We start from the raw sequence: 26968 nt of genomic DNA on the forward strand, positions 1-26968 counted from the left end.
TTCACATTAGGTATTTTAATGTGTTGACAGGGTCATTGTTTATCCCCATTTGTAAAGTAACAGCACCATTTGATAGATCTGCATTACATCTCATCCTAAAACAGACATAATAAGCTTTCAAATGATGTATGATATACATGTGTAGAAAGGGGATACATCAAGTTGACCAAATTGGGTACCTAAATTCTGTACAGAATGCTGAAGCCCCAGTCTTACTCTCAGAGAAGTCAACTGGGATTTTGCTATTGACTTCAATGGGTGCAAATGGCCGAGCACTTGACAAGCAGAAGTGGAATTTATTCTCACAACCTCCCTGTGAGGTAAGAAAGAGATGGGGAACTGAGATAGAACAAATCACGTGACCTCTATAGGGTCACCACATCTCTACAACTGAGCAAGTGTAAAGCTAACAGGTGGAATTGAACTTGGGACTTCTAGAGTTTAGTGCATGAGCCTCAACTCATGAGCTAAAAGCCATGTGTTATTAGCTAAGGCTGTGGAACAGACTCATTGTTCTCTATATAAATGCACTGGGTGCCACTAGCTAAGACAGTACACTACATCCAGAAGGTTTGTGGTTTACATAAGGATTTGAATTCAGATCTTTTGGTCCCACTCTAGTACCCATTCCATTAGACTCTTCTTCCTCACCATTAGGACAATGCAGGTAAATCATGAATAGGTAGGTTATACCACTTTCTGACTCATTCATTTACTGTAAATACACAGAATGATAAACATTCATAATTGACACATTTTTAAATATATGCTCAGCTCTAAGATAAAGTATATGTGTCTCAAAAAAACTAATTATGCAATATGTGTTTATTCTACGCACTAGCAGCCCTGGCATATAGTGTTTATTCACTGCAGTCTATGAGACTTTAGCTTGAGTACAGACTGCAGGATCAAGCCCTCAATATTTACATCTTAATTATATCTAATTTTCTCTTCTTCCTTCTTTTCATGGTGAAGGGTCATAATCCTCCACTGTGACTCTGTCAGGAATACTTGCAAGGTCTCTGAGGAAAGTAGCTAGTCAGCATGAATAAATTGTACCGAATGGTTGATTAAGACTCTTGGATTTTACCTGGTATAAGAACAAGCAGCAAATTTACAATAGAACTAAGAAACTACATTGCTTGAACTGGATTCCATTTCCAGAATATTTAATAAGATTCTTTAATTATAAGAAGAAAATTTCTCAGATCCTATTTTTGCTGCGACAATACTCAGAGGATGTTTCAACAATATGTAATTGGGCTCCAAAGATGAAATTCACCCATGATATGGAGGACTAGCACAAGCACTAATTAAATAGCACATATTCAGTTTATATACAGCTCCTATCTGCACAGAAGAGAATGGCCAGCCTTTAGATACTTGGTCTCCAGCCCAACACATGGTCACTTTGGGAATGGACGAAGCATGGAAGATACCCATTTATGCAGATCCAGGGCTCTGTGCAAGCAGGTCTGATGGGTAGTAGTCACTATTCCAGCTCATAGGTTAGCGTTAGAACTGCAGGCTGTGAAGAAGCTTCATGGTAGGCATGGTTGAGAGGCTAAATATCACCTCCTTACATTCCATCCACATGAAGCCCTGCTTTTGCAAAATGGAGAGAATATCACCTTTAGTTCATATTGAGCAGACTGCAGAATAGATGAAAGATTTACCTGTTTTCCCATCCTTCACATACATTGTACACATATCTAAGAAACCAAATTTTAAATCGTTACAGTTGAGAAGTCGATCAAAAAACTAGGAAGAGGCAGAATTAAGATTGCATGTGAAACCTCAGTTTTGCCCTCTTGTGTATAAGCATTATTAAAAATCCTTTAATTATAAGCTCACATGCTATTTCTTGTTCCCCCCTCCCCCCGAAAGGGTCTTTAACATTTCAAAATTAAACATACAAGCACAAAGTTATTTTAAATAGATTTTTGGATATAGTTTCCTAATTAAAAAATAATTCTATCATGTGGAAATACACTGATAGCTTGCATCAGCAGCAGGTTTTGGATCTTTAAATTTGCGTGGGTAAACCAGGGGGGCCTCACAGTCATGTCAGACCTCTGGGCAAAGTGGGGGGAGGGGAGCGAGAAGCCTCTGGCAAAAGGGGTGGGGAAGCCTGCCCTCAGTGCCACCTGGAGTATACCATGCCGCCGCCCAACAGATGTTAGAACTGTGCAGAGCACATGGTGCAGCATTCCAACAATGATTTAAAGGACCCAGGGCTTTGAGCAGTGGCCTGGAGCCCCAGGACTTTTAGAATCACCAGACCCCATGGCAGTTGCCCCCTTTGCCCATCCCCAGCTTCCCATCAGTGGGTCTGGGTTAGACCTCTGTCATTTGAGTTAGTAGAGTAACTGATAGGAGTAGCTGGTTGTAATCTTCTATGTAATCCAGCCTCTAAAGAGGGGCCGAAACATGTACTTTGCCACTAGGTTTCACATATATTCATGAAGAGCACAGGAATAGTGAGACTCAGCACTAGTGGGTTCAGGTCTAGAATCTGCAGGAGCAATTTCTCTGGTGATTATAGATTCTGTGTCCGCTGCCTGCCACTATTGCTCCTATCCACGCCCCAGCTTTTGACCAACATATTTTTTCAAAAATAGCTGAACCATTTTATTTGAATTTTGTTTAGTTTAATCCCAGTGCAGTCACCCATCAGAGAAAATTTAAACCTAAATGGCCGAAGTTTGGTAAGCTTATAAGCAACTAAAGATTCTTTTATTCAGAAGTATTAGGCAACCTCAACCATAGGCATCACAACCGGTATCTCTTATAATACACTCATTTCACTCAAAATAAAGACATAGAACATAGAAAGATTTTCAAGTATTAGCTGACAACAGATAAGCAACAAGTAGGACTTACTTTTAAGTAGGTTTAGTTTAATTCAATCATTTAATGATCTTGCACTATTCGTGACCTAATCTCACAGGTCTCAAATCAGAAGCAAATCATGCTTCCCAAATGTCTCTCCTGAGGTTTCCATAAGAATCTTGGAATATCAACTTGGTATGGAGTCATCCTGTTGGAGGAACAGGCTACCCCTTCCCACTCAAGAAAGAGAAATACTAAAATTCTACTTTAAAAAAAAAGTCACACTACTCATCTCTTTCTGAGGCTATATCTAGACTGCAAGCTTCTTTTGGAAGAAGCCTTTCCGGAAGGCATCTTCTGGAAAAACTTCTTCCAAAAGAAAGCGTCCACACTGCAAAAGCGCATCAAAAAAGCCATCTGCTTTTTCAAAAGATAGTGTCTATTCAGTGTGGATGCTATCTTGCATGTAAGCTGTGATTACAATGGACGGAGTGGCCACCAGGGCACCTGTGCTTTTTCCTCTTTCCTCTTCTTTCAAAAGAGCTCCCTCTTTCCCATCCACACATGCCTTTTTCCAGAAGAGCTCTTTTGGAAAAAGGCTTCTTCCTCGTAGAATGAGGATTACCAATAGCTGAAAAATCTCTCTGCTCTTTCAATTTTCTTTCGAAAGAATGCAATAATGCAATTGTAGTGTGGACGTAGCTCACATTTTTTTCAGAAAATGGCCGTTTTTCCGTAAAAAAACCTCTTTAGTGCAGACATACCTTGAGAAGGCCATCCTCAAAAGACCAAATCAGGTATGGTCCTCCAAAAACCTAGGGATAGCCCCATCATTGCTTTTGTTAGTGAACGTTAATTTAAAATATTGCCTATGAATAAGGATGGCAATATTATTTTACTGACGTTTAAGGTGGGCCAATCACATTTTCTTGTCACTACTTTTTAGTTAGTATTTATAGTGTCATATTTAATCATGGTTGAAAGATCACAATTAATTTAGACACATTTCTTCAATGACTGCAACATTTTCTTAATGCACTATAGTTAGATAAATTATCCTTCAACCATATAAAAGTTACAGGGAACCAAAAAAAACCAAAAAAAAAACAAAAAATCTGAAGGCTATTCTGCTTACTTAGTTAAAATACAACTTTAAATCAACATTTAATTCAAATTCATTTAAATTAAACAGATTTATTAGTAGTACCTTATATGGCCTTAATATATATTTTTTTGTGGTGTGAGTTCATAGTACAATGAAACCTTCGTTATCAGGCACTCTGTTAACCAGAAAATTTTGTTAACCAGCAAAGGCCCCAGCCACAATACTGTCACATCTTCAGGTACACAGGCCTGGATTGGTTTACCATGATTGGCTTAATTTTTTATTTAAGAAGTACTAATCATCTTTAACTCAAAATAGAAATGTGAGACCAACAGCCTCACACTACAAAACTACCCATGTTAAAAACTTGAGTTTTACTATTATTGTCCATGCATTTTTCCTTGGTTGATGGGATCCTCAGACAACAAGAATTTTTAGATAACCGGAATGCCCTAATTACCAAGCATGTATTATTATTTTGTACTTGAATGTAACTGTAGTCAACTGATAGGAAATGAAAATGATGATCTCTATATCATCACATAGCTTCAGGTGAGTGACAATAAACACAATATTTAATTACATTATGTACTTTCAGCAAGCTGTGTGTTCACTTTTACCAGATACAAAAAGGTTAGGTCTGCAATGCACAGCTAAGTGAGGTCACTTTTGGTAAAAACATGAACCCCAGCCATCTAATGTTCCCATTATCATTCAACAAGTGAACAAGGAAATAAACATCTTCTGATTTGGAAAGGAACAAATTTCTACCTTGTTTTCCAGCGCAAGTCCCTACATTCTAATTAATAGCTTTCTGGATGAGAAGTTTAAAAGAGATGTGACAATTATAGGATGAGCTGCAGTTATACCATTATGTAACCCTTAGATGACAGGTGGTTTTTTTTTTGTTCAGCTGTCTTGGAGTCTATTTGTTTGGTTCTAGCAGATGCACATTTTTGTACTATATAAACATTAACATTTATATAATAATTTGGACATCTTAAAAAACAACTTGAGTTACGAGTGATCCTCCTACTAATCCGTGTGGATTACATCCTAGTTTCATTGTAATGATCAACAAATTTATTTACATGGGAGAGCAATTCCCACTTAATCAAAAACTGTGAAAAATCAGTTAGTAAACACACACACACACACACACACACTTCTGAATCATTTACTATTTTTCAGTCTTTACACCTACTTTTTCTCCCACACACATGGAAATCAATCTGTTGCGGCGTACAGAAGAGTCCTCCGAGGGTAAACGCCATTCAGTGCATGAGACAGGTCTTCAGTGACTTCAATAAAATAGAGATTTATTTTTTATCCTTCTTCACTTCTAGAGGAAAATTCCTTGGGAAAGTTGCATAGTGCTTATTCATATGGAATTCCCACTAAAGTCAACAGTGATATTACCTGAATCTGCAGGATTCAGGCTTGATCTCATGCTCACCAAAATCAATGACAAAGCTCCCATCTGATGTAATGGTGCAGATTTGGGCTTCTCTCTTTACTTGTCATTTGCAATTAGTTCTGCAAGTTGAAATCCACACAAGCCTCTTAGGGTGAATTCAACACACAAGTTTTGTGCACCTTTTTCTCTCTCTTACATTAAGGTTAATTATGGAGATTTTTTATATTTTAATAGGCAAGAAAGTAGACTGCTTAATTAGATATTTAATCATTTCTATACAGTAGTAACCTGTTATAATTTTCTGAAATGACTCATTTTATTCATTGTTAAGTTTTCTGTCATCTCGCTTTGACCCTAGGATTTTTTTGGTGAACAGGTTGGAAGCATAGCTACCAAGAGAGCTTTATTTGCACAGGCTTCCAATCCACAGTTCCTCCTAGTGACACTTTGGGAATCACTGGAATTGCACATGAGTTTCCTATGTGCTACAGGTTCCCCTCCCCTGACAAACTTGTGCTGTTTGTCAGACTGCACAGGAGATAATGCAATGATCGCTCTTACTGAACCGGAGGATAGCAGTAAAACTGAATTGATTTTGAGGAAGCCCCTCTTCTACAGTCACTAAAAAAAGCTGAAATTCATATATTTGGGTTAGGTAGTGGACTCTCAGGAAAGAACAAGGCAGCACTTCCCAGAAGTACTACAGAGAGGCCTGCCCAAATGCCAGACAGAACTCAGATTTACGCTGTCCAGTGACAAACTGTGAGTAGAGTCTAATGGATGAGGAAGGAAGTAGGAATAGGGTAACGGGACATTTGCCTAGTGGACATCCACACCAGGAGGCGGGGAATCAGTAATGGCTTACTGCTTCTCGTACCATGGGATAGTGTTTTACATATTCATATAGCTGTATTGTTGCTGTGTTCCCCTGAGATGAGAGGGAAGGTCCTTTCATAGATTGATAACTGATTAAAAGACAGGAAACAAAGGGTAGGAATAAATGGGAAGTTTTCAGAGTGGAGAGAGGGAACTAGTGGGGTCCCCCAATGGTCTGTTCTGGGATCCATACTATTCAACTTATTTATAAGTGATCTAGAAAAAGGGGTAAACAGTGAAGTGGCAAAATTTGCAGATGATACCAAACTGCTTAAGATAGTTAAGACCAAATCAGACTGTGAAGAGCTTCAAAAAGATCTCACCAAACTAAGTGATTGAGCAACAAAATGGCAAATGAAATTTAATGTTGATAAATGTAAAGCAATGCACATTGGAAAGAATAACCCCAACTATACACACAATGTGATGGGAACTAATTTGCCTACAACTACTCAAGAGATCTTGGAGTCATTGTGGATAGTTCTCTGAAAACATCCACTCCATGTGCTGTGGCAGCCAAAAAAGCAAATAGAATGTTAGGAATCATTAAAAAAGGGATAGAGAATAAGACAAAGAATATCTTATTGCTTCTATATAAAACCATGGTACTCCCAGATCTTGAATACTGTGTACGGATGTGGTCACCTCATCTCAAAAAAAAAAAAAAAAAAAAAAAAAAAAAAAAAAAAAAAGATATATCGGCATTGGAAAAGATTCAGAACAGGGCAACAAAAATTATTAGGTGTTTGGAACAGGTCCCATATGAAGAGAGATTAAAAAGACTTGGACTTTTCAGCTTAGAAAAGAGAAGACTAAGGAGGGATATGATAGAGGCCTATAAAATCATGGACTTGTGTGGAAAAAGTGAATAAGGAAAAGTTATTTACTTATTCCCAGAATAGAAGAACAAAAGCAAGTTTTTCTTCACTCAGCATACAGTCAACCTGTGGAACTCCTTGACAGAGAATATTGTGAAGACTAGGACTTTAACATGGCTCAAAAAATAGCTAGATAGATTCATGAAGATTAGGTCCATCAATGGATATTAGCCAGGATGGGTAGGAATGTTGTCCCTAGCCTCTGTTTGTCTGGAAATGGATGACAGGAAAGGGATCACATGAGGATTCCTTGTTTGTGTTCCCTCCCTCTGGGACATCTGGTATTGGCCGGTGCTGGCAGACAGGATACTGGGCTAGATGGACCTTTGGTCTGACCCAGTATGGTCATTCTTATGTTAAGATAATTCTCTATTCTGTTAGTGGGAAAGTATTGCCTATTAAAGGTGCTCAGGAAAGATATTTAACAATGCCAGAAATTGTGTAGTGGCTTGAGCTGGCAGTGTTTGTTTTAAGAGATACCCTTGGCTATTTGAGTATGGCCCTGGTTGCAGGTGACAGCATTTGGCAGAAAAGTTAGACATACAAAAAGGATCTGAGGAATTTGTGTTATTTTACATTAAAGTATATACAGTACTATAATTATCGGAAAAAACAAGGGCAGCACTAGGAAGCTGTGGGGGCTACCGCCATCCCAAAATTTTCCCAAGCATCCCACTAGCCACATCATGGCAGCCACCACTCTATAGTCACCCAACTCTGAAGGCCGAGTGGAAAGAGTGATAGTTGCTGGCCAGGCAGCCAGCTCTGACATTGCAGCCAGCATTGCAGGAGTAAGCCAGAGAAGGAGAGAGAGCGAGAGAGAGAGAGAGAGAGAGAGTGTGTGCGTGCGCGCGCGGATGAGGGGTCTGAGAGCATCCCTCCCTCCCAGCCCATGTACACACCTGCTGGGGCATACTGCTCAGGGCAGATGGAGGGTTTGGGGTTCCCCACTGCAGCCCCGACTGACCTACTGCTACTGCCTGCGAACAAAGAGCGACATGGAGTAACTGCAGCCCTGAGGCCTCGGGCACCAGCAGAAGGAGATGGGGAAATGTGGTCACCATTTGCATCATGGCCACAGCCAGTACAACAGCCACCCTGCACCTCTCAGCTCTAGCTTCTGGCCTCTTTATCCAATTTATATGTGTAAGATATTTTTCATAAATAGTGATATACTTTGAGTTAATAAGATGTCTATCGTGAGAATGCTGGAAATAAGAGTTACCATGGTGCCCTCAGTTTTTTTTAGAAAGCTCATAGTTTCTTGGGGCTGTTGCTGTTGACATCTAATGTGACTACTTCTTCAAAATGACAGATATACCAAAAAAGAATGTTTTCTAGTACCCACAATTCCTATCTTCTGTCAAGTGACAGCCAGTCCTGTCATTGGAATAAATTTTTTAAAAAATAGGTGAAAGATCAATATTTTATTTACCTATTGTTTAGGGCTAAAATACCAAAATGGAAAAGAGAGCATGGTAATATATTTTAGATGTTTTTTAATTTGAAAGCTATTTACATGTTGATAAGATAAAATAAAAAAAAAAGGCAGAGGAGAGAGAGCCCAAGTGCTTTGCATACTTCATGGGTCATGATTCAAGAGACTTAGCCCAAAACAGAACCATCTCTGTGATCATCCAGTGTAGGGGTTGAACTCTCCCTTCCTTCCTTATATTGAGGAGTTCCTTAATCTGCCAGGATCTGTTCATGGAGTAAAGTACTGCTCATTGTAAGTAACAGGTGCCGGAGCTGGCCTTAGGAGAGATATGTGACAGGGAGAGAGGTGAGGAAGTCAGGTGAGGAAGAACAGAAATGTGACCAAGGTTCTCATGGAGTTACTTATTTTCACATTGTACACAACAGTTTCATGACTACAGATTTGGGTTTTAAGTTGGTGCGGATGTGTATCACAAAAATGCAAAATGGGACCTAGAATATAAAAATGGCCATACTGGGTCAAACTAAAGATCCTGTCTGCTGATGGTGATCACTGCCAGGTGCCCCAGAGGAAATGAAAAAAACAGAGTGTCATCAAGTGATCCATCTCCTGTCACTCGTTCCTAGCATCTGGCAAATGGTAGCTAAGGAACATAAGGAGGACATAGGGAGACTAGAACATTCATTATGATTTTTACAAGTTGTGGAGTCCTTGATAAAAGATACACATCTTTATTTCACATTTTTAAAAAGATTTTGTAAAGGTTAGCTTACAGGTCTGAATACTTCAATCCTGCTAACCATAGGTCTAATCGTCTATCTGATCTCCAAGCTATTCATATTCAAGATGACCCCCTACAGTATACAGAATGGTATTTTAGCATAGCCGCCTGAAAAGTAGGGATGGTGTTATGCAAAAACAGTTCCAGCAGAAAGGAGGCAGAGTATTCAGTGTGGAAAACATGGAATTTTCTATTTCAATGATGTTTCCATCGCATGGCCAAGGAAAAAGAGTTGTTCTCTTAATGAAAGAATATTTTGAGACTGCTGATAGCATTCCTGAAGAAAAAGCATGAATATCAAGCAGGATATGGAATATACACTTTACTAATGGAAAATATTTAGAGCTTTGATCTCAGATCTTGCAGGTTGCTTTATGCCACAGTGCTGGTAGCGTATAGCCATGCACCCCAAGTCAGTGCCCACTTGTAGACTCACCATCATGCTTCCTCCTGATGGTCACACTGGGAATTAGCTCTGTCTGGGTGCCCCCTTCTGTCCTGTGTGTCACCCATCATTGCTCCATAGTCTCTCCATGCACTTGCTCTGGTCCCATGTCGCTCCCAGGACCACAGTGTCCTCTTCAAGCCCTCTAGCAGTGCGCATTACACTTTTCTCCCTCTCCTCCTCCCTCTGGAAACCAGTCCTGCTGTTCCACTACACTCTTCAAGTGCCATATTCTCATACTCTTTTTAATTACAAAATTAAAAAAGTTGTACATACATTTGTGTGCATAAATTATACACCAAAATCATGGTACAACTTCTTTGTCTTACAATATTTCAATACCTAGTGGTGCTTCATACACACTGCTGATGTGCTACACACAGACTTATAGTTCTGCTTTGCTTTTAATCTCTTCTACAGATATCCATTCTTCAGAATTACTGTAGGAGTGATTACCATGTAATAAATGAATGGTTGGTTTGGCCTTTTTTGATCTCAGTCACACACACACACACACACACACACACACACACACACACACACACACACACACACCATTAAAGCACTCTCAGAGGATTCTGAAATTCTCAGAGACTTTCAGTGCTTCTTTTCTTCAAACAAGTTTACTTTGTGTGCTCATTAAAAACAAAAATCATGTAAACCCAATATATTTTTCCACAGAGGTCAGTTGCACAGGTTCAGCTAACACGTAATAGCAAAAAAATTGCAGATATTCAAAGAGTCTGGGTAAAATACTTTCTACTTGCCCTACATTATGTATACTATAAATACCATGAGGACATATTAGAGAGCTACACAATCGTTCCACATCCACCTTTGAAAAATGCCTAGCGTTACTATGTTTTGGGAGTCTCCCAATTCTACAGAATACAGAAAAATATTTATTTGGAGAAAAACCATAGCTTGGATGAGACAGTCTCAAGACCTGAAGGATTTGCTTTAAACAATGAAGGACTTGTGAAAAGCAAGAAATAAAGATAACCAACCTCAACACAACACCACTTTATCTTGAAAGATGCTAAATCAATTCTGCTATTTACAGAACATGCATAAAACTGCATGCACCCATAGTACTATCATACAACAAATTATATATCCTAATTTGCTTATGTCCAACAAATTACCTTTTATTCAGTATCTTTATCATTTATATAAGATACAACACGGCATGTTTTTCAATTACATCAAACTATATACAGCTTTAGCAAATTTGCAGGATCTTAACAATAGAAATGTTTTGGAAAGGGTGTGTTATGGAATACTGTAAAATAGAATAAACAGCATTTGGCAAGATATAGAGAAGCTTTCAAGCCAAATCATGCAACACACATATTGGTGCTTAGCTGCAATAGGGATAGTTACCTTAGAAACACCTAAGATAGAGCAATTGTGTGTATGCACCCACAAGTCTCAAGTGAGAAAAGATTAACATGAGAAAGCTTATTGAGTAGCAGACTTGGTGTAGGAATTTACTGTAGCGAGAAAGTGGTTGACATACTTGGACTGGATGCCTCTTCCAGGTGTTGAGGGTAGAATGGAAGGGGTGAAGCAGAGTTCCAGGAGACTGGAGAGAAAGGAGGCTATTAGGAGAAAGGATTGGGAGTATCACAAGAAGCAAAGATGAGAGCAGAGATGTCAGTAGAGACAGAGCCTTGGAGGTGAAGATGAGAAGCTTGAAGCTGATGTTGTAAATTAAAGGGGCCAAGTGAGGAGATTAAAAAAAGCAAGTATGATGTGGGTCAAATAGCAAAAGTGAAAAGCAGTGGTCTTTTGGATAGGTGAGGAATAAATTGAGATGCAGAAGAAGAAATGACACCAATTGAGAAAATGACTACCTGAGGTATAGAACGCAGATTTAGCAGTAGAAGAAAGAGCAAGAAGTAACAGGTCATACTGGCACATCACTGTTGGGAAAGGAATGAAGGAGCAATAGAAGATGGTCAATCAAAATTCAACTTCAGGTGACGTGGATGATAGCGATGCAACAACTTTGGGAGGAGAGAGAAGAAATTCAATTTTGGATGTACTAAATTGTAGAGGTTGGCAGCACACCAAGGGTACGTCTCACTGCACGGATATTTCAGAGCACACAGTTTTGCCTCAGGTAGTCATTCTATACTCAATCATTTTCCAGGTAAACTTGATTGCATAAGGGCTAAGGGATGGTTCAAAATAGTGTGTAGACGCACCAAATTTCAAAATAAGCTATTTCGAAATAGATTCGAAATAAGATATGCAATTTTCGCTGCGCAAATTGCATATCTTATTTCAAGTTTAAGGTGCTGTTTAGATGCACCCCTAGGTGGAATTTCAGACTAAGTGTATTCACTGAAAAAATGCAGTTTCAGGTTGACTGAACTCTTTATTAATATAGTACAAGTCACCAGATAGTTCCATCCCAAACACATTTCTATCTCCACAAGGAGACTTAGTCACTATCCACAAGAATGCAGTGGGAGGAAGTGATGATTTCCCCTGTGTAGCCCTGTTATTGAAAACTTGATCAAAATGTGGAATCCTGAGCTCAAGACTCCACTCTGCTGGATTTGGAACAGGGATTTGAACTTGGGTCTGCCACATTGAAGGCAACATGGGGTATAGTCTGTGTGGGATCTCTCTTTCCTGTTCAAGCCATTCCATTTTATACAAATAATTATAACACCACTTGCTGCTGCCGCTGCTGCTTCTCTTCCGGTTTTGTGAGGGGTGCTTGCTCCTCAGTGTTGACTGATTAAAATCTAAACAAAAGAAAAATTGTTTCAAGACGTTCCCATATCAATTAAGTGAATCGCTTTGAAATCTTTCATGGGGAAAAATAGTTGATTATTAGTAGTCTTCCCTTAATATGTCAAAGTAAAAAAAAAATAATGAAAATTAGCCATTCATTTTGTTTATTTCAGGACAACAAATATATGCGGGAATGAGTAACAGAAAATGCTTATATAAATGGGCGATGAGATTGCACACCTTACTGTAATGAAAGGAATGACAGTTCAGAGTATCTACTCACATGTGTCATAGCTGAAATTTTTGTACTTCTCACACAGTGACAGGGACAAGCCTTGCTGCTGTGTAAATGTTATTCTGGGACTTTGAATGTAATCCTAACTTGAGCTACTTCCCTAGGAAACAAATAGGCAGCCTAATGGGGTTCAACCATTCACTTCAATGGAGCCAAGATTTCAATTAAATTGCACATACATAGACAGAAGCAAAGTCAGAGGTTTAGAAGAGGCACAGACATGGACACTTCACCCACATCAGATCTGAGAGAGAACTGCCATAACAAACAGAACTGAATAAGACATTTTTCTGATTACAGTACACAGACATTTCCCGCCCTCTTTAAACAGTAGTTTAAAATAAAGGATTTAATTCTGTTTCTATTGAAGTCAGTAGGAGTTTCTCTCAAATTCAACAGGAACAGTTACTCTGGTAGAATAAAAAAATGTAGATGTAAATTGGAAGAATTCGCTTCTTAAATTTCCCTACCTGCCAGATTCAGCCAGCTCTCAAAATTCAATCGGGGAAATTCTCTGAAAACTAAACTAACAGAATTTTCAGTTTGGGAAGCTTGCAACTTCCCAAAATGCAAGATAGAAAGCTGGCTAGAAGTGCTCATCACAGATAACGATTAATATTGGGCATCATCCCTCTAGTTAAAAATATATTCAAAGTGGCTTGGGAGATCCTGAGTTGGAACCATATTAGGAAAGAAAAATAGGTGGAGATGGAGCAGACATGAAAAAGTTGAATAAAGCTAGATATTTCTGGAATTTGATCACATATAGGTTTTCATTGTACCTTAACTTCAAATATGAATTTCTTACAGAAATAGTAAAACAGTAATTAATGATCACCTTTATAAAAAATATGGGTTCAAAATTTTAGATTCAACAAATATTACAGAGAAATGAAAAGGTACACAAACAATAGGGAACACAACATCATTGCAGTCTCAACAATGTGAAGGATTTGGTTCATAAATGAATCAAAATACTCTTATGCCCAATACAGAATGAAATGGATTATGCATGTCTTCTCTACAGATCATGCAAGGTTCTCAAAAATCCTTGTGGTCTGTATGCTTAGTGAGCCCAGGGAACAGAGAGTCCAATTAATAGTCCCTTCTTATGCATGTTTAGTGTCTTTAAGAATGAAAAGTCAGTGAATCTAGTGGGAACTGACAACATTATGGAATAATATTTGACAAGCAAAACATTCCTTTGTTTAAAAAATTCAAGCAATTGTGGTGGTTTTTTTTGCTGAGTGTGATTTGATTAAATGCTATGAGAGGCTGTAGGTTGCACCAAAATACTATTGATAATATAGTGCAATTTTATCCGAACCACTCCTTGCCAGTCATACTAACATGTTTTCTGTAGCCATCCCATGTTAGGATGCTGTTTATGGCTGAACTGATTTGCAGCTATATAGACATTTATTTACTTAATCTTTGCAGGAGCATGGATTTTTATTTCATTTTTAAGTATAACATTTACTTTCTCCCACATTTCCTGCAACAAAAATATGGTTCACCTTTTGAAAAAAGATGGAAAAATTCAGCCTGCACTTTCAAAGTCTAAGTGCCAGCTGATACCAGCCTCTCCAAAGAAAACAAAACTTGGGAGGAGTGAGGAAAATGCCAAGAGCTCAGTGCATCAACCTTATAAAGATTCCAGCAGATTCTCTCTCCAGAGGAAATTATCACTGTAGACAAGGGGCTAAGAGGGTGACCAGTACAGCCCTAGGGATATCTAGTGATAGCCATGGAGATCGATCCATCCTAATCACTAGTGCCTCCCTGTAGCATTGCCCACTCACAACCCATGCAGTCATTGGCTCACTCACATAGCTACATGGGACCATGAGCCGACCTATGAGGAGAGGCTGAGGGAGTTGGGTCTGTTTAGTCTGCAGAAGCGAAGAATGAGGGGGGATTTGACAGCAGCTTTCAACTTCCTGAAGGGAGCTTCCAAAGAGAATGGAGAAAGGCTGTTCTCAGTGGTGACAGATGTCAGAACAAGGAGCAATGATCTCAAGTGGGAGAGGTCTAGGTTGGATATTAGGAAAAACTATTTCACCAGGAGAGTGGTGAAGCACTGGAATGGGTTACCTAGGGAAGTAGTGGAGTCTACATCCCTAGGGCTGTGTCTAGACTGCAGGTTTTTTTTGAAAAAAGTAGCCTTTTTTCGAAAAAACTTCACCTGCGTCTAGTCTACAGCCATGTTCTTTCGAAATTAAATCAAAAGAATGCAGCTTTTCTTTCGACGGCAGTAAACCTCATTTCATGAGGAATAACGCCTTTTTTCTAAAGTGCTCTTTCGAAAAAAGGCGCTATGTAATGCAAACTGTGCTTTTTTGAAAGAGAGCATCCAGACTGCCTGGGGTGCTCTTTCGAAAAGCAGCTTGCTTTTTCAAAAGTACTGATTGCAGTCTAGATGCTCTTTTTCTAAAGAAGCTTTTTCAAAAGTATCTTTTGAAAAAACCTCTTTCGAAAGAGGCTTGCAGTCTAGACGTAGCCCAGAGGTGTTTAAGTCTCAGCTTGACAAAGCCCTGGCTGGGTTGATTTATTTGGGATTGGTCCTGCCTAGAGCAGGGGGCTGGACTTGATGACCTTCTTAGGTCTCTTCCAGCTCTATGATTCTATGACCAACAGCTCCAGTTTCATAGGTTCCAGTGCTATGACAGATGCACCAAAATAGGCCCATCCACCAGATGACCCAGTACCCTGTTATAGGGTGATGTGATTTGCTCAAAGCATTTTTAGTTCTTCAGAATTTAGAGAATGGATATCAATACTAGCATCCTTCTGGGCTGAATGAAGGGAGACCCTTACCACAGAATTCTACGTCCCTTATGTTTTTCTTGCTTCCATAGAACATATGACAAATATGAACCTTACCACACACCAGCCTATGCGAGTGCATCACATCCAGGAGATATCCTTCTGAGTCACATCCGGGGGTGGGTGGAGGAGTGTTCTTCCACGGAAAGGAATGGGGCTCCTGATTACTGTTTTTTTTTGGTGAGCAGTTTAATCTCTACATTAGCACAGAATTTAATAGATCTAATGGCTTTATGGAAGGCTACAGGAAAATAGTTTCTTCTTTAGCAGGAGTCCCTGGCAAGTAAACAGTGAGTCAGCTCATTAAAAAAAAAAGTCAGAAATAGAACTGTATTAACAAAAAGAATAATGATCCAGAACATATGTATTTAGGGTTTTTTTTCCTCTCTTGCTGCAAACTGGCAAAAGAAAGATTTTGAAAAATCAAAAACAGGTGAGGGAAAGGAAACAAAAAAGGTGAAATGCTAAGCGCTAAATAAGTCTTATACAAATATTGTACTGAGTTGTGAAACCTGCATGCTGAGTAGCTCTGGAACCTACAGTACAAATGAGGGCAGCTTTTTTTTGGTCTAGAGACCATCTTGTCAAATGCAACTGTCAGAGGACCAGCAAGAAGGGGGTGGGGGAAAACTATGTATAAGGAACATGAGCGACTAACAGATTCCTCATTCCCCAAACTGGACTCCCAGAAACATAGGTACAAACAGGATTTAGACTGCTGTTCTCTTGCATCCCACAGCTGGGCTTTCAAGAGTTTGTGTAAAGGGGGGGAGGTGGTTTAGGCTGTCATCAGCCTGCCGCATTCCAGTTCCCCAAGCTTGTGAGGGAGTTTACTGGGCAGTTGGGATCTGGTCACAGCTGCAGTCCTGTGAGTCAGAATTGCACTCCTCCAGGATAAAATTAGACATACTGGATGAGAGCTTTCAATGTGGGAGTCCAGCTGCCTGAGCTGGGTTCCATGGAGTGCAGTGTTGTCTTCCCAGGGCAGCCTGCATACTGAACCCCTCATCCTCAGAACAAGGATTAAAATGAAAGAAAACAAAACTTGAGTTAAGGACTTGAGCAACACTGGGTAAATCTTCTAGTAAGTCTATAAAACTGCTAACTTCGAGATACTGGCTGTATGGTAAAATTGTATCCCTTCAGTTATTCTAAAATAAGCTGGCACCCATGTGATATTAGAAAGTGGATTGTTATATCAAAGATTAATAAAACAGATGGCTTTTTCCTATATAAACATCTAGTTATAGTAGGCGAGTCAATATAAGACCCCAAACCTTCTCCCCACACTAAGTAATTGTTCATACTGTGACACCCACTCTGTTTCCAACCCTGGAATTCACTGAACCAGTCTGATGAGGAAAATATAAACAAATATCATGTTACTAAAATTATTTGCTACATATATATTTGAAAAACAATGTTTCTATTTCTGACATTTAATCATCCTCTTTGTCTGACAGACAGGTATAAAAAAACCCCACTCCATTCCCTATCTTTTTTTGTTGTGGATCTGAAACAGAAGATCTTTTCCAGTTCTGATCCTGACCCGGATGCCCCCCTTGAATCTGCTCAATCCCCTTTAGGGCTCCATCTCTCCATCTGCTACAGCTCTTGGGGTTCTTTTCTTGGCCGGTAGCAGACAAATATTTAGTTATCCTTTTTATCCAGTTATCCTGACAGATCTTAAAACTTCTTCCCATGCAGAGACTTCCTCTGCAGATCTCCATTTTTTCCCCCTAGAGATAGCAAATGGGGAATATGGGCGATTCTTATTGTAGTTCAGCTCCCTCCATAGATGTGGCCCGGCTGGCATTGAACCTTGAAGAAGCCCACAAAAACGTGTCAGTCCACTGGAGATTCTCTTTCCCATGGATACTATGTCCAGTCCTCACTGCATGGAACTAAACAGCCATTCCATCAGCATCAACAACAGAATGTTTTGAATGTTTATCTCAATGGACATAAAAGGGCTCCTTCTCGCATTTTATTCCTCATCTTTACTCATTCTGTTACCTCCCAATGAGTCTCAGGTGATGCAAGATACAAGGTGAGGAGCTAAGGCACACTTGTCCAAATACGTACAGGCTATGTCTACACTGTAGGCTTTTTGTGCAAGAACAGTTGTTCTTGCACAAAAACTTGGAGCGTTTATACTGCACGCATGTTCTTGCAGAAGTAAATTTACAGTAAAGCATCGGAAAAAAGAGGGCTTCTTGCGCAAGAGTTATTCCTCTCCCCACGAGGAATAAGCCCTCTTGTGTAAGCTCTTACTCAAGAAGGCAGTGTGGATGGGCAACAGGGGTTTCTTGCGCAAGAAACCCCTCTGGCTAAAATGGCCATCAGTGCTTTCTTGCGCAAGAAAGCATCTACACTGCCATGGACGCTCTTGTGCAAAAGCACATGGCAGTGTGGACATGCTCTTGTGCAAGACCTTTTGCTCAAAACGGTTCTTGAGTAAAAAGCCTGTAGCGTAGACGTAGCCAAAGGGATTTAGTAGTCTTTCATCTGTTACCATAAGAAATCCCACGAAACTTGTTCGGGTTCTGAAAACCAGTCCTCCTTCAGTGGCTTGGCTGGCGTTCATACACAGAAAGTGATGGGAGAGGGGAAAAAATAGGTCTGTCAGTGGGTCCTACCTGTATTGAGTGCAACATTAATAAGGTTGTGCTTATATCGTGCCTTCTAGCTGAGGACCCCAAAGCATTCTAACAAATATACTGAATTTAACTATACCTAACTGTGAGGCATGTAATTATTATTCCTGGTGGTGGTGGCAGAGACGGGGTCAAGAGACAGATTTTGCCCTGCCTTTCGTGGGTATACAAGTACTCTTTCCACACATCAACTTCAGTGCACCCTGTGCAGTGACCTTAGTCTCATTTTCCAGGCTACAGACTGATTATACCAGACCGTGCCTGTAATCACTTAGCTTCAGAGGGTCATGAATGTGTCTGAAGTGACTAGTGAAAGCAAGGTCTGACACAGGACTGCTGGCAAGCACTCTCCCCCCCCCCCCCCCCCCGGCCTAAGGTGAGATCCCTGTAATGTGATTTGGGGTCAGTGTACACGGACTCTAAGGATGTGTGTACACTGCAGCTGGAGATGCAATGTCTAGCTCAAGTAGACATACCTCTGATCAACGTACTGTGCTGAAAAGCACTGTGTGGCCACAATGGCACGAGCCGTGACATGGCCTGTAGCTGCCTGAGTATTTACCTACATTTTCAGATGAGCTTCTCCTCAGGCCATCTAGCTCATCTCACTGCTCATGCTACAGCTTGAACAGAACCAGTGCAGGTCTGGCTTTTACTTGAACTGGAAATTATACCCTACTTGTTACACTTGACAACTGCTGGGTTTAAAGATATTGGTTTTGACTTATATAGCCCTAAATGGTCTAGGGCAGATCAGCCTCTCTCCTTGTGATACACTAGTGCAGTGTGCGCAGCAGGGGGGCTGATAGTAGATCCCCCTTGAGGTATAAGAGAGGGGGTGGCTAGCAGGGCATTTTGTGTAAGGTTTCTAGGACTTCAGAATGCCCTCCTACCCCAGCCCCGGTTTGTTGACCTTCATGGCAAGTTGGTTTCATTTGACTTTTAATCAGAGGTAGGGAGATTACAGTATGTGCCAATACATGTGGGTTGGCGATGTTATGCTATGGGTTGAAAGATTGAGCTCTTTGCATTGCATTTTGTTCTAATTTTAAGTCATCAGCAGGGTGCACAGAAACGGAGTTCTCTATATTGATCCTAAATCAAATAATTAAAGAGTACTTGCTCCATATTACTTGCTCTGAAATTAAATTAATCAATGAGGATGAAAACAGAGAAACACTCAGGCTGTAGATCGTACACTTAGCACTAAAAAAAAAAAAAACATTTTCCCATACATATTTACTGAATATGATAATGACAATGTATCAACACTTCTATATTTCTATAAACTCTCCTAGCTTCACCCAAATGTAATAGTCCAGACAGAGCTAACATGAGCTTCCGTTAGTGCCAAGATAGATCACAGTCCTGAATAAAACAGATCCAAGAGATTTGGAATTATATATTTTTTTTCTATAAAATAATCTGAAAACTCAACTGCTGGTAAACTGGGTCTTTTTGTAAACAGACTGAATACCTTTCATTAGAACAGAGAAAATCTGGAAGTGTACCTAAAAGCCAATGCTTTGAAGGACTCAGGCTTGTCCTTACCCAGCCAAAAGATTACATTAAAAACCCCACATTTTTCTTATGATTCACAGCTGCAATTGTTGTAGAAGTGCAGATATCTAAGTAGAGGGAAATGGCTTTCCCAATAAACAGGTAATTTGGGGGGGGGGAGGTGAGTTTCTCTTTATCAGGGTTCCAATGCATTTTATTTTAGATCTCCTTTACCCAAATCACAGAAAGCTTACACATTTAAACTCAAAATTTGTTGCCATAGAGATATTGAAACCTCATTTAGCAAGACTGTTATTATGTAATCTTATACCACCTCAGGAAAAACTTTTAGTTGGAACAGTTATTGCTAATTTGTGCATATAGCACATGTAGCTTCTTTAATGTGCGCTACATCATATAGCCATGCCTCCCATTCTTCTTCCATTAGAGTTTTAATTATTAGATATCAGTTCACTCCAAAAGGAGGACTAACTTTCAACTCAGTCATCTAGATATTTTTAGATATTTTATAAATATACAGCAGCTAAGTAGACGCTAATTTGCAGCACGATCATGTACCAATAACAGCATTCAGAGAGTTGTAGAATTTAAAGCCTAAAGGGACCACTATCTCATGTATGCTGACCTCCTGTAGATCACAAGCTACCAGTGACAGCTAGCACCTACACACAGACTAACAACTGAAATGAGACTGAAGTATTACAACCCACGGGAGACTAGATTATTATGGGCCACAGCTAGGTAATAGGAGGGACTTAGATGTGTCGATGCCTGAGGCCCCTGCAATGGCAGGGAAATGATTAAGTGAGATCTACACCAGTAATCCTAGCAAGTAACCCACATCCATATGCTGCAGAGGAAGGCAAAAGTCAATAAAACAAACAATCTGACCTGGGGAAAATACTTTCCTGACCCCATGTATGGCAATCAGTTAGAGGCTGCACAACTAAGCAAGAAACAGCCAGCCCACTACCTGTGAGAAAGAGAATGCTCTGTGCCACTTCAGAGCCTTTGCTACCCAGCTCAGTCCCCCATATCAAGCCTTAGCCATCCTTGATGCTTTAGAGGAGGAGATTTAAGCCTTCCGGAATGCTCTGGGGGAGGTGAATCCTTTCCTGACCCTGGCTAGTGTCCTGTTCAAACCCTGAAGCAGGAGTATTAGGACATAACATGTAAACCAGAAATGAGCCTCAGGGCTGTTGAGACTCCCTCCTACCATCATGCAAATGCTCTCATAAATTTTTCTTACCGTCTCTGAAAACTAATTAAGTTGTTTGTCCGCACAATTCCTATTAGGTAACTATTCCAGAACCTCAACTCTTTGATCGATAGAAACCTTCTAAAATCCAGCCTGAATTTGTTTTTTGCCTGATTTGTATCCGTTTCTTTTTGTGCCAAAATTGGCCATTAGCTTAAATGGCTCAAAACACCCTCACCCCCATTTTCAAGGTATTATGGGGATAGGGAACAATCATACCATCTCTCAGCCTCCTTTTTGCTAGGCTAAAGAAGCCAAGCTCTTTCAGCCTCCTTTCATTTAGCTTCTCATTTCAGTAGCTCTTCTCTGCACTTGTTCCAGTTTAAATTTATTTTTCTTGAACATAGGTGACCAGAATTGCACACAGTATTCCAGTGAAGGCTTACCAATGCCTTGTGTAATCACATTAATATTTCCTCTGTATTAACTGGAAAATGTATCAGCTAATATATTCTAGGATCATATTTGCCTTTTCAAAGCTTCATCATGTTAGTTGCTCAGAGTCATCCACATCTATAGGCCTGCTAACAGGAAGGGAAGGGGCACCATTTTAGACTGGGGGGGCTAACCTATGCATGCTGTGTTGAGAGGAGGGAGAAGAGAGTGAGAGCATGGTGAGGGACTAAGGACAGAGGCTTTAACAGTGTTACTGAGCATGCTCAGTACAAGCCAAGCACCAAATGGGGTGGGGGAGAACTAACCCCATCAGCCCTCCTCCATATACACACACACACACACACACACACACACTCCTCTCATCAAAGAGCTATTGAAGCACTGGAAAACTCTACTTTTTTGGCAGACAACTTAGCAGTTAGCCGACAGGAGCACTGTATCTAATTCCTATGTAAAAAAGAGAAAATTAAATAAAATATTAGACCCACTCAGATCTAAAACTAACATTGACATCTTGTAGTAAGTCGCTTAAGGGACACTGGTTAGTCTTAAAATTTTAACGTATAGTTTACTTTGTTATTAACTCTGTGAGAAGAGACAGACCCCGTCAGGACTCCTGGGGTGTGTCTAGACTACATGCCTCCTTCGACGGAGGCATGTAGATTAGCCAGATCGGAAGAGGGAAATGAAGCCGCGATTAAAATAATCGCGGCTTCATTTAAATTTAAATGGCTGCCCCGATCTGCCGATCAGCTGTTTGTCGGCAGATCGGGGGAGTCTGGACACGATGCCCCGACAAAGAAGCCTTTCTTCATCGACACAGGTAAGCCTCGTGAAACCAGGTTTACCTGTGTCGATGAAGAAAGGCTTCTTTGTCGGGGCATCGCGTCCAGACTCCCCCGATCTGCCGACAAACAGCTGATCGGCAGATCGGGGCAGCCATTTAAATTTAAATGAAGCCGCGATTATTTTAATCGCGGCTTCATTTCCCTCTTCCGATCTGGCTAATCTACATGCCTCCGTCGAAGGAGGCATGTAGTCTAGACACACCCCTGGAGTCTAGCTCAGCTTTCCAAGGGGTGTGGAATCTAGTGGGCTACAGCAAGGGAGCAGATACATTTCAGCTCTAAATCAGAATGGCCATGCTGGGTCAGACCAAAGGTCCTTCTAGTCCAGTATCCTGTCTTCCAATGGTGGCCAGGTTGCTTCAGAAAGGCAATCATGACGACCCATTCCCAGCTTCTGGTAAACAGGAGTTAGGGACACCATCCCTGCCCAATCTGGCTCACAGCCATTGATGGACCTATCCTCAAACTTATTTTGTTCTTATTGGAACCCTGTCATAGGTTGGACCTTTCTACCATCTCCTGGCAAAGAGTTCACAAATTGATTGTGAAAAAATAATTTATTTTATTTGTTTTAAAGCTGCTGCCTATAAATGTAATTGGGTCAGCCTCTTGTGTTATGTTAGTGAAGGAATAAATAACATTTCCTTAAGCGATTTTTCCGTACCACTCATGATTTTCTAGCCCTCTAACACATTTCTCCCGCCCCCCCCCACACACACACCTTTTAGTCATTTCTTTTCCAAGCTGAAAAGTTCCAGTCTTGTAAATCTCATCATATGGAAGCTATTCCTTAGCCCTAATCACTTCTGTTGACTTTTCTGTACCTTTTCCCAAATCCAATATTTTTTTTAGATGGGAAGACCAGATCCACATACACTATTCAAGATGTGGGCATACAATGACCAATGACTGTATGTAGAGGCAATATGGTATTTTGTCTTATCTAGTCCTTTCCTAATGATTCCCAGGATTCTGTTAGCTTGTTAGTTTTTAGACTGCCACTGCACATTGAACTGTTGTTTTCAGGGAACTATTCACAATGGTTCCAAGATCTCTTCCTTGAGTGGGAACAACTATTTTAGACCCAATCATTTTTGTATCTATCGTTAGGATTATATTTTTCATGTGCATTAACTTGTACTCATCAACGCTGAATTCCATCTGCCACTGTATTGCCCAATCACCCAGTTTTGTAAAATCCTTTTGTAACTCTTTGCAGTCAACTTTGGATTAGTCCCTGTTCACCCCTATTTCAAGAACATTTATAAGTTGAACATAGTGATCCAAATGCAAATCCTAGCAGCACAACACATTCCCACGATTTCCCTCCCCCCCCCATCTTTTAAGTGGAGAACCTGGCAATGGTTTCACATTGCTCTAATGATCCTTCAATTACTTGAATGCCCAGCCTTTTGTTGTTATTAATCATCCTTCCTCCCTTTTCTTATAACAAATTTCCTGCTCAAAGGCAAAGCTGCAAGCAGCTCAAACTCTGTTGCATTTAAGAGCTGCCTCTGCAGCTGGGGCATCAGCTTCAAGCAGACCTCAAGGATGAAATCCAGGAGTTCAAAGTTGGGGGGAGGAGGCTATTGCCACCCAAACCCCTCATAAATGGTGCTCTACTGTGGCAGTGGCCAGAGCCCTGGGCCCTGTGAACCACCACCAGAGCACCAGATGGTGCACCCTGAGGGCTACCTATGAGGAGGGACATGATGAAATCCAGGTGGCACTGAAGGCCACTGCCCCCCAGCCCTGCCCTTTTAGGGAGCACAGAGCCACTCCTTGACACTTTGCCTAGGGGCCTAGCCAGTCTGTTGGTTCTCCTGCACATACCCACATCTCTTTCCTTCTCAGTTACTTCCAGCTGATGAACCCCCAGTTTGTAGCAGAAATTCATATTAGAGCCTAAGGGCAAGATTTTGCACTTTGAATCTCAGTCCACATCTATCACTGCAGTCTTCCAGATCTTTCCATATAATGTTCTGAACCTCCTCTGTATTGACAATGCCTCTCATCAGCACATTTCATTAGCACACTCCTACGTTGTGCACCGAGGTAATCAATATTAAATAAAATAAGTCCCAAGACAGATCCGTGAGGGACTGCACTCCAGTCCTATGATTCACATTTCAGCAGAACCTCTTGCCTTCTCCTTTTTGGCCAATTCTTTATCCACCTTACAATGCTTGTACTGATCCCCTAACTAATAATTTCCCATGTGGTGCAGTGTCAAATGCTTTACGGAAATCTAAGTATTTTGGAACCGCTGCATTTCTCTTATCTAGAAAAAAAATCAGTTATTTTCTCAAAGATGGCAATCAGGTTTATCTGGCATGAACTACCTTTGGTACAAACATATTGCATTACATGACTTTTACCATTTCACCCTAGGAATTTAATTATTCTTTCCTTCACCATTCATTCTAATACCACAAATGTAGCAGGACAAGGCAGTCCCTGTTTTTGGAGATCCAACTTGTACTAAAATGGCACTCAAGTTTTATCACTGTTAAGATTCAGCTTCACAACTTTGCCTTTATTTTCATACAGGTCCATCTCATTCACATGAAAGCTTTAAATCAGCTTGTCAGTTGAATAAACATTTATGCAGCCCAAGTAAACTCTAGTTTTATATTTAATTTTAACTGAAGATAGGCTGAAGCAATTTTTTATGTATACTGTTCCTCCCTTGATCTTTATTGAACTTGGATTTGAACAATATCTATTTTTCCAAAACTAAACCTAAGCTCCTTGGTTAATCTCTTGCAGGATCAAGGCCACTGTGATCACAATGCAGCTAATATTCTGGTTAGCTTGTAGTTAGCTCAGGCAAAATTAATTTTGTAAATTACTCATTTGCTTGCGTTTGCCTAACTATAATACTTTAATTAAACTCTGAAACCAGCATTACTGAAGATAAAATGCATTAGGTAACACAACCAGAGCCTTTTATATTTGAATTTAAACTCTCCTTTGAGTCTTCATTGTGGTATATTAAAACTTTTAGTTGGAAAGTAAAATACAAAAATGAGCAAAAATTAAAAACATTTTCCAGGCAAAAAAATTTGAAAGTGTTTCTGTAACGCTAGTGAAGTCTAGTAACACTTGAAATCATGTTTCTCTAATAAGGATTTAGATAGATCATTATTGCAAGTTAAATAAAATCCACCTCTTAATTAAACACAAATGTAATTAAACACCTGAGCCAGAAAATGTTTCACTGGTTTTCTGCAAATGCATTTTTAGTTAGTGCTCAAATGGTTTTTAAGTCAGGTGCTGTAGAAAGATTATAATGAACACTGCGATTTAAAACTGCTAAAAAAATAAATTGTATAGTTGCAGTAATTACCCTTAATTAACCTTTGTGCATGGTGCTCAGAATGCTGGGTGCTGAATTTGTACAGCAGAAAGTAAAATATGAAAGAAACAGCGGGAAAAAGAGGAGGCACCTGCTGGTGTGGAGGTGACCTTTATGCAACCCGTTTCAGTCAGGTGCAACTCCACTTCTGCGCTCTCTCTCGCTTCTCTTCTCCCATGTTTCAGAGAAGCTCAAAAAGATCCCCTCCCCCCCAAAGAGCACATTCTTTTCCAACGGTCTCATTTATTAGCAAGAGCCATAAGCATGGGTAAGAATTTACTCACATATCTGGGAACATTCATTTGTTTCGACTTAGTCCAACCAGCAATATCTGGCAGCTTCCTTCAGAAGACTTTCCTTCCGAAATTTGCAGTCCCTCTTTCTGGAACAATTAATGGGACCTTCTCTAGGTTATTCTTTTCAGTCCCTTCTTAAAGGCATTCAGCAAGAAAAGGGCCATATTTTCAACTGAATGTATCCACACCAGAGACACCAATATCATACATCATTTGAAAGATTGTTCTATGTTTATTTACATGAGGTATACATTTAGGGTTGCCATCTCTCTTGAACTGGACACCATTGCACAAATTGTCATTGGTGTCCAGATGGGAGCGTTGGCAGTCCTATATGTCATGAATGTGTCGAGCAGTGACACAGACCTGCAAGTGAGTTGAAACCATGGTTCCCAAAATGGGAATTTCGTTTTTTATACAGTTCCATAAAACACTGCAAGACGAATACTGTTTTTGATGTTTAAAGTAACTGTGATAAGGTATTGAAATTATTGGTTCAAGCTACTAAATGACAATGTAACTTAAAAAAATTCTATTGATATTGCATGGACAAAAGGTTTTTTCCCAGAAATGAGAAAGTTGTTTAGCAAGTGACAAACATAGCAAATATCAATATTTTGTAATCTGTTATAAAATATTTTCATATATCAGAATCTTAAACATCAAAAATATTTTTCAAAAGTAGGTTTTCTATATTTTCAGTTTAAATTTTCTGACCTGATCGTTCTCACGTTGAAGATGGGGCAAGCTACTGCTATTATGGTGCACATAAATTCCTGTATGCTATGCAGTACAAACTATGTACATTTCTGTATAATATAGTTTCTCCATTTGTAATTCTTTGCACATGCAATGAAGCATCTAGTCTGCCTGGCTGAAGGTTTGAATATGTAATTGACTGTGCATGCATCACTAGCCTTGGGAATATTCTAGAAACCAGCTTTTTAATTCAGTGACATGTACGCACAGGTCAAATTAGTGCTAGATATGACA

At 40.0% G+C, this 26968-nt stretch overlaps 1 long non-coding RNA gene across 3 annotated transcripts in view; it reads right to left on the reverse strand.

The window, feature by feature from the left end:
- Positions 1-206: 206 nt before the first annotated feature.
- LOC142830044 (uncharacterized) overlaps positions 207-26968 on the reverse strand; it is an 85606-nt gene continuing 58844 nt past the window's right edge. For 2 of the 3 annotated variants that reach the window (XR_012905060.1, XR_012905059.1), the window contains one exon: positions 10986-12531. This is a non-coding gene — a long non-coding RNA (uncharacterized LOC142830044). Of the gene's footprint in view, positions 1603-10985; positions 12532-26968 lie in introns of those variants that run through there. The other variant, XR_012905061.1, reaches the window with a different exon arrangement.

The sequence above is a fragment of the Pelodiscus sinensis genome, chromosome 6, assembly GCF_049634645.1.
Source record: "Pelodiscus sinensis isolate JC-2024 chromosome 6, ASM4963464v1, whole genome shotgun sequence".
NCBI lineage: Eukaryota > Metazoa > Chordata > Testudines > Trionychidae > Pelodiscus > Pelodiscus sinensis.